We start from the raw sequence: 7,675 nt of genomic DNA, 5'->3' as shown, positions 1-7,675 counted from the left end.
ATAAGAACTGCCAGGTCAGTCTGGCCTGTCACAGTTGTCATGATTCTAGCCTCCTTCAATCTGGAAAATACTTGCTTAATATTTCTTCATGTTTCACGGCATTAACATTTTTGAAGAATACAAACCATTTATATAATGGGGTATTCCTCAATTTAGGTTTGTATGATATTTTTCATGATAGGAGTCAGGTGATAAATTTTCAGCAGGAATGCCTCAAAAGTAACCTTTCATTCATATTATAGCATTATATTAGTAGGCACATGATGTCTGTTCTATTGCTGATGATGTTAACTTGCTTAAGATTTCTCCACCATAAAGTTTCTATTTTGCTCTTTGTAATTAATAAATATCTTGTGAAGAAATACTTTGAGACTGCTCTTATAAATATCCTACTAGTAGCTCCTCAATCTTTTACCAACTAATTATAGTATTCCATGATTTCTAGTTGGATGGATTAGTATGCTTGCCTAATGGTGATTTTCTAATTCCATCATTCCTTCCACATATGTTATTGCCTTTCTGTTGTCAGGTCGTTAGTTTTTTAAGCAGGGGAATTATATGATCTAATTTAAGTTATTAAATTATCTCTCTTGCTTCAGTGTGAAGACTGATAGATAAGGGAGACTATTTGGAAAGCTATTGCAGTCTTTGAGCAAGAAGTAATGGAGAGTGTTTTGGACAGCGGTAGTGGCAGTGGAAGTAGAAATGTGTTGATGGATTTTCGGTATATAGGGCTTGCTGAAACATTGGATGTAAAAAAAAAGGGAGAAGGAAGAGTTTCAGTTGCTTCTTTCTGCTAATGAAGCATTATAATTAATGGTTAGTTTTTATTCTTGAACAAATGGATAAAAGCTTTGAATTTATTTGGAAGACTAGCCATTTAATTTACCTATCGTTCATTGAACTATTCTAGTTGCCACCAAAACCCATAAAATATCTAGGAATAAATCTACCCAAAGAGGTGAAAAATCTATACACTGAAAACTATAGAAAGCTTATGAAAGAAATTTAAGAAGACACAAAAAAAATGGAAAAATAGCTCATGCTCCAATATTTAACAAATATTGTTAAAATGACAATGCTACCCAAAGCAATCGACATATTCAATGCAATCCCTATCAAAATAATACCAGCCTTCTTCACAGAGCTAGAACAAACAATCCTAAAATTTGTATGGAACCAGAAAAGGCCCGAATAGCCAAAGCAAACTTGAAAAAGAAAACCAAAGCAGGAGGCATCACAATCCCAGACTTCAAGCTATACTACAAAGCTGTAATCATCAAGACAGTATATTACTGGCACAAAAACAGACACTCAGATCAATGGAACAGAATAGAGAACCCAGAAATGGACCCACAAATGTATGGCCAACTTATCTTTGACAAAGCAGGAAAGACGATCCAATGAAGAAAGACAGTCTCTTCAGCAAGTGGTTCTGGGAAAACTGGACAGCAACATGCAGAAAAATGAACCTGCACCACTTTCCTACACCATACACAAAAATAAACTCAAAATGGATGACCTAAATGTAAGACATGAAGCCATCAAAATCCTTGAGGAGAAAGCAGGCAAAAATCTCATTGACCTTGGCCACAGCAACTTCTCTTTTTTTTTTTTTTTTTTTTAATTTTTTTTTTCAACGTTTATTTTTTTGGGACAGAGAGACAGAGCATGAACGGGGGAGGGGCAGAGAGAGAGGGAGGCACAGAATCGGAAACAGGCTCCAGGCTCTGAGCCATCAGCCCAAACTCACGGACCGTGAGATCGCGACCTGGCTGAAGTCGGACGCTTAACCGACTGCGCCACCCAGGCGCCCCTGGCCACAGCAACTTCTTACTCAACACGTCTCTGGAGTTTGGCTCAGGTCATGATCTCACAGTTGGTGGGTTCAAGCCCCGCATTGGGCTCTGTGCTGAGCTCAGATCCTGGAGCCTGCTTCAGATTCTGGATTCTGTATCTCCCTCTCTCTGCCCCTCCCCTGCTCATACTCTGTCTCTCAAAAATGAATAAACGTTAAAATTAAAAAAAAAATTTTTTTAAAGAGAACCATTGATGATAAATAAGGGAAAAAAAAATATTCTAGTTGCATTTTTTTGATGAGGGGTTTTAACAAGGGTATTTTGACCAGGGTAAGCCAATAAAGTGCTGAAGAAAACTGAAGAATATAGTCTTAGGAGGGTTCATTTTGGAGGTCAACTACAAGTACTTTAAATTGGTTAGAAGTTCAGTTAAACTTTTAACTAACTTAACTACTTGTGTACGATAAGCATTATTTGAGTGCCTAGTGCCTACTATATTTTCATTAATAATTAAGATTTTGGTGCCCGTTCTGAACTTGTCAGATGAATTGCCTATTTTGGGGCTGGACTGTTAATTTGTCTTGTATCTTGGAGGAATGCATTGAATCATGGTCCCAAGTTCTTTGACTATTTGCCTGATTCATTAGAAAACTTAAAAGGGGTGGGTATGGATTTATTTGTTTTTATTAAATTACTCCAAATTACCTTTGGAAGTAGTGGATATAAAATTGGTATGTAATTTACACATATCTTTCTTACAGTAAGCTTTTTAAGTTTATCACAATCTATTTTATACATCCATCTATTAGAAAACATAACACAGTGTTTTGTGTATGGTAGCCACTTAATGAATGTGTTGAAAATGCCAATAAATACAAATTCATTCCCCAGGTACATTCTGCCAACTTATAACAAAACATAGTTTGCAGCTGCAAGAACAAAAACTGTTAGTGAATAATTGTATTTTAATATTTTAGGCTTGAATTTTTAAATATTCTACTTAAATCCTAGGCATACTTTGAGTACTTAAATATATAATATTATTTTATGCCATACCAAATTATTTTCTTAATTAAGTAGCTCAGAAAAAGTGATGGCCAATGCGTTAAATTTCTAAATACTGAAATTTAAGAATTCTTTATTCTTTGTTATATACAATTAGACTTTAGATGGCCCCCATCACAGAGATTTGCAGAGTTCCTTGTCTAAAGAAGTTCACTAATATTTCAGGATATGTATATTTCCATAGGAGATTAATCCATTGTCTCGGCTTGTCAAAATTTGATCAAAGTCTGTTCTTCTCTTTTCCTCTTAGAATTAATAATCTTGACTGTAGGATTCAGTGACTCTATAATCCTTTCCTCCCAGCTTCTGTCATTTGAATCGGATGGTAATAACAACCCCTGAGGGTCCTATGTCTCCATCGTCAGGCAGTTACCGAAAGAGACCTTATTTTAATTGAACCAGAAACCCCTTCTTCAATTTAACTTTCCTTGACTAGATCTCATTAAAGGAAAATTAGCTAAGCGCTACAGTTCTTCCGTGAAACTAACGTCATAGAGGTCGGACTTAGTTTACTGATGCTGCGCCCCAAATTGTAGGAATCCAATCTGCCATTTGATAGAAGGCAGATAGCCTTAAGTGTTTCTGTAAAAAACATAACATATTGGGCAGTAAATATTTTAAAACACTTAAAAAAGAGTCAATGATTCTAATAATAGAGACTCTCGTAAGTTTTCAGTGATCTTGGGATACACACAAAATAAAAGTATTAAATGTAAGTAAAATTAAATGGTTTTAAAGAATTCTTAAAAAGAATTCGGAATTGCATATTTAACAATGATACAAAAATTTTTATAAGTAAAAAGTAATATAGAGAAGTGAAACCAAGTGTAGTTGAACACCGACCAAAGGACAAAAAAACACAACCGTGCCACAGGCGCCCGGCTAGCTCAGTCGGTAGAGCATGGGACTCTTAATCCCAGGGTCGTGGGTTCGAGCCCCACGTTGGGCGCAGAAGCTTTTGGGCTTCAATTCTATTTCCCCTTGAAATATTTTGGGGTTCCTCCAAATCATCATAACTAAGAAGAGTTCTCTAAACTGAATTAATGCTTTAAGCAAATCTAGGGAAAAAAGACCATTTGGCAAACGAAACCGCTCTCGAGCTGCGCTTGCACATTTGAAATCAAATGATTTTCAGCAATGCTGAACCACCTCCTTAGAGCACAGACGAAGCCGAAAGGTTACAGTTTAAAGTTGAGACTGGTTTTCCGTGTTCCTATGCATAGTTGTTGGTAGAGGGCGATTTTTCCTTTTATGGGAACAAAATTACGAACCCCAATTTTGGCAGCTTTCAAGAACTAAGAGATCCTACGTAAAAGCAGTTGGCGGGCGGATGGATAGGTGGGGGAGGACTTGGGAGAAAATGTCTTCCTTCACGTCTATGTTTATTTTACTTTTTCTTCCTCTCAGTAAAGGGCGTGTCCTGAGGAAAGGGGCCGGGGGGGTGGGTAGCGAGTGAGGACTATCCCCTGGAGAAACAAACATGCCGTGAGAAACGTTTCTTTCCGTGTTGGGATCTACACTGACGGTGCCCCTTCAAGGTTTCTTCCATTGTTCCTGGGACTGTGCTTGGGATCTATCCATCCAATTGGGTGGAAATTAGGAAGTTAGCATTCTGTTAAAGGTGAGGCTCTTTGGGCCAGAAGCACAAAAGAACGGAGATGTGAAAATTCGGAGAGGCAGTTCGGTATCTGGGGAGGCAGGATCTCCGCCTTCTTCACTGAGAAGTTTGACCGCATCAGAAGAAAGCACGCGGGCGGGACCGCCGGCAGGAGGCAGGTTCCCGGAGCTCCCGGACCCCGCCGGGAGGGGAACGAGCCGCGTTTCACGGAAAGCAACCCCATCGGGAGCACCCGGCCCCTACCTCCGCATGTTATCCACCGGCTTTCCTCCTACTAAACGACCAATTTTTCCCTCTCCCTCCCCCCCCCCCCAACAAACAAACGTGCTGTTATTTCTTTATCTTAAAACAGAGTAAAAACTGACCTAATTTTCCCGCAGGTTACCGTTCTATTTCTCTGCAGTCTTCCGTGCTCACCCTTCTTCTCCCATCTCTTAATGCTGACAATCCCCTTCAAAAAATAATTAATAATCATCATCATAATAATAATAAACAAAATAAATAATATTTGCTTAATACACATTGCATGGAGGGATGTGGGGTGTCTGTTAAGAGGGTATTAGAAAGAATCTATTATAGGATCTGAGCTTTACTTGGGTAATATTGCAGGGGCGGGGAGTCCTAACAAGTGAGGGCCCCTTCTGGATTGGGTGTTCTCAAGGGCAATTCTATGTTGTTAATAAAACCTATCTATAGGGAAAGCAGACCACAGGAGAGATAAAAGCTGAAATTGACAAAGTCACTCAGGTGGCAAGAGGATGTTTGCTGTTTCCAGTTGGAGAGTGAGTTCATGAGGTAGGCATGATTTCCTGTCCCTCTCCTCTCCCTAGAAGACATGATGTATTTGCATGTGAATGTGAAAATTCTAAGCTTCTAATCATGGCTTGGAGTTTTCTGGTGACCAGCCCTCATCCTGAAGTGATCCCAGAGCCCTCCAAGAATTGCCTCATTAGGAAAAAAAGACACTCCTATTAACCAAAGAAATTCTTGGGCATTTGGTGTAATGCTCCTAACACCCTCATCACACAGGAAATTACAAGGGTTTTAGGATCTCTGTGTCAGCAACCATGGGCAGAGGCCTAATATAAATTTACACTTGCCTAATTTCTCTCTTCAAATAATAAATGAGCCCAACCACTGTTCTCATCGGCAACTAGCCCACCACCCACTTTACCCTACATTGTTTTCCCCATAACTGCCCTTATCTTCTAACTTACTGTGTCAGTATCTGATTCTTTACTTTCTCTACCCCTTGGAACGACAGCTTTTTGTCTTTGCTCACTAATGTAACTCAAGCGCCTAAATTAGCTTCCGGCAGATGTTCCATAAATATATGCTGAACTGCTGAATTAAGTAGGGTGTATTCATTTCCTAGGGCTGCCATCCCCAACTATCACAACTGGTGGCTTAAAACGGAAATGAACCTGCTGTAGGCTTCTTTCTCCTAGCTTTCTGGTGTCACCAGCAACCCCTGGTGGTCCTGGACTTGTAGGGGCAGAGCTCCAATTTCTGCCTTGGTTAATACCTGTTTTCTCCTTGTGTATCTGTCTCATGGCATTTCCCTCGTCTTATAAGGATACCAGTCATATGGGATTGGCGTCTACCAAAATGACATCTTAATTTGATTGCATCTGCAAAGACTCTGTTTCCAAGTAAGGTCATCATATTCAGAGATACTGGAGGTTAGGACTTCAACGTTACTTTTCTGCGGCACACAATTCAACACCTAACAGGGGGCTCCATTCTTTAAACTCAACTGGTAGGTGTCTATCACTTTATAGCCAGATACCTATAAAGCTCTATTTCAGAGATCTTATTTTTCATATTATTCAGTGTTGAAAACTTCTCGTAAATAACTCAGATTCAATAAAATTTTAAAAATTAAGTTTACTACAAAAAAGATAATGTTAATACAGTAGTGAATCCATGGGGCACGTGGGTGGCTCAGTCAGCTGAGCGTCCGATTCTTGATTTCGGCTCAGGTCACCATCTTGCAGTTTGTGGGTCCAAGCCCCGCATTGGGTTCCGCACTGTCAGCATGGAGCCTGCTTGGGATTTTCTCTCCCTCTGTCTCTCTGCCCTGCCCTCCCTCTCGCTGTCTTGTTAAAAAAAAAAAAAAAAAAAGAAACTTAAAATAATCAACAGCGAATCCATACTATTAACAACTAATGGTATACCTACTCCTGGCAATCCCATGGAGAGGTTTCAAAGCTAAGAAATAAAGGGGCTTTGTCTCATGAAGTTTATATTCCAGAGATGTGCTTCTGGGAAAGATGACTACTTTTGGGGAAAGGGTGCTGTGGAAGAGTGGCAGATCCAGAGGATAAAAGAATCTCACTTTTCAGAATGAATCCATTAGGAAACTGGACGGCAAAATTGATCTTTCATAGTTTTATTTGCTGCTTTTAATATGGTTTTCAAGTTCTTCATGACCTCATCCTAAATTATAATTAGCAATGCCTCATCTCCATGCCAAATGTTTTAAGACTTTGTGTAGAGAATTCAGTTCACATAGACTAGAATAACTCCAGTTAAAATTCTATTCATCCTTCAGGAACAAGGGCAACAGCCTCCTCTATGAAGCTTTCTTCAACCCTCTGGTCAGGATCATCTACATCAGTAACAAGAAACCAATACCCTTATGGCTGCTACCACATTCTGTCATCAGTTTGCACCATCCACTTCTACTAACCTGACAACCTCCTAAGGGCAAAGGCTCAGGTCTCATTATTGCAGCATTTACAGTGTCTAAAACCATTAGATGCAAAGTGGACAGACCAATAAATACTGAACGAATCTTAGTCTTGTGCTACTCAGTCTTGTGCTACTAGTCTTGTGGTGATGAAGTATAGCTAGAAGTATTTTTAAAACACACACACACACACACACACACACACACACACACACACACACACTTTCCTATTCTTCATGCCAGGAACCAGCTCTTTCAAGTATCAGCTGGAGCTGGTACCTTCACACAAAAAGCATATGGCAAAACTAGGAAGCACCCAGAAAAGGACAATCAAAATGATTAAACTATGAGTAAGAATGGACATGGGATATGTAGACCAGGAAATGTATCAACTCCTACTCTGGCTTAAGAAATATGAGTACATTCTTCAGAAATAGGTGTATACGTATTTTCACAGGCACGTGGAAAGAATAAAATAAAAATTTCAGTAAGTAGTTTGTT

General features: G+C 39.3%; 1 non-coding gene across 1 annotated transcript; it reads left to right on the top strand.

Annotated features, from left to right (window-relative positions):
• Positions 1-3,740: 3,740 nt before the first annotated feature.
• Positions 3,741-3,813, top strand: TRNAK-CUU (transfer RNA lysine (anticodon CUU)). The gene has a single exon. It is a non-coding gene; the product is annotated as a tRNA-Lys (tRNA).
• The last annotated feature ends 3,862 nt before the right edge of the window (positions 3,814-7,675 follow it).

This window comes from Acinonyx jubatus, chromosome B3, assembly GCF_027475565.1.
Source record: "Acinonyx jubatus isolate Ajub_Pintada_27869175 chromosome B3, VMU_Ajub_asm_v1.0, whole genome shotgun sequence".
Taxonomy (NCBI): domain Eukaryota; kingdom Metazoa; phylum Chordata; class Mammalia; order Carnivora; family Felidae; genus Acinonyx; species Acinonyx jubatus.
This window is presented reverse-complemented; position numbering and strand designations above follow the sequence as displayed.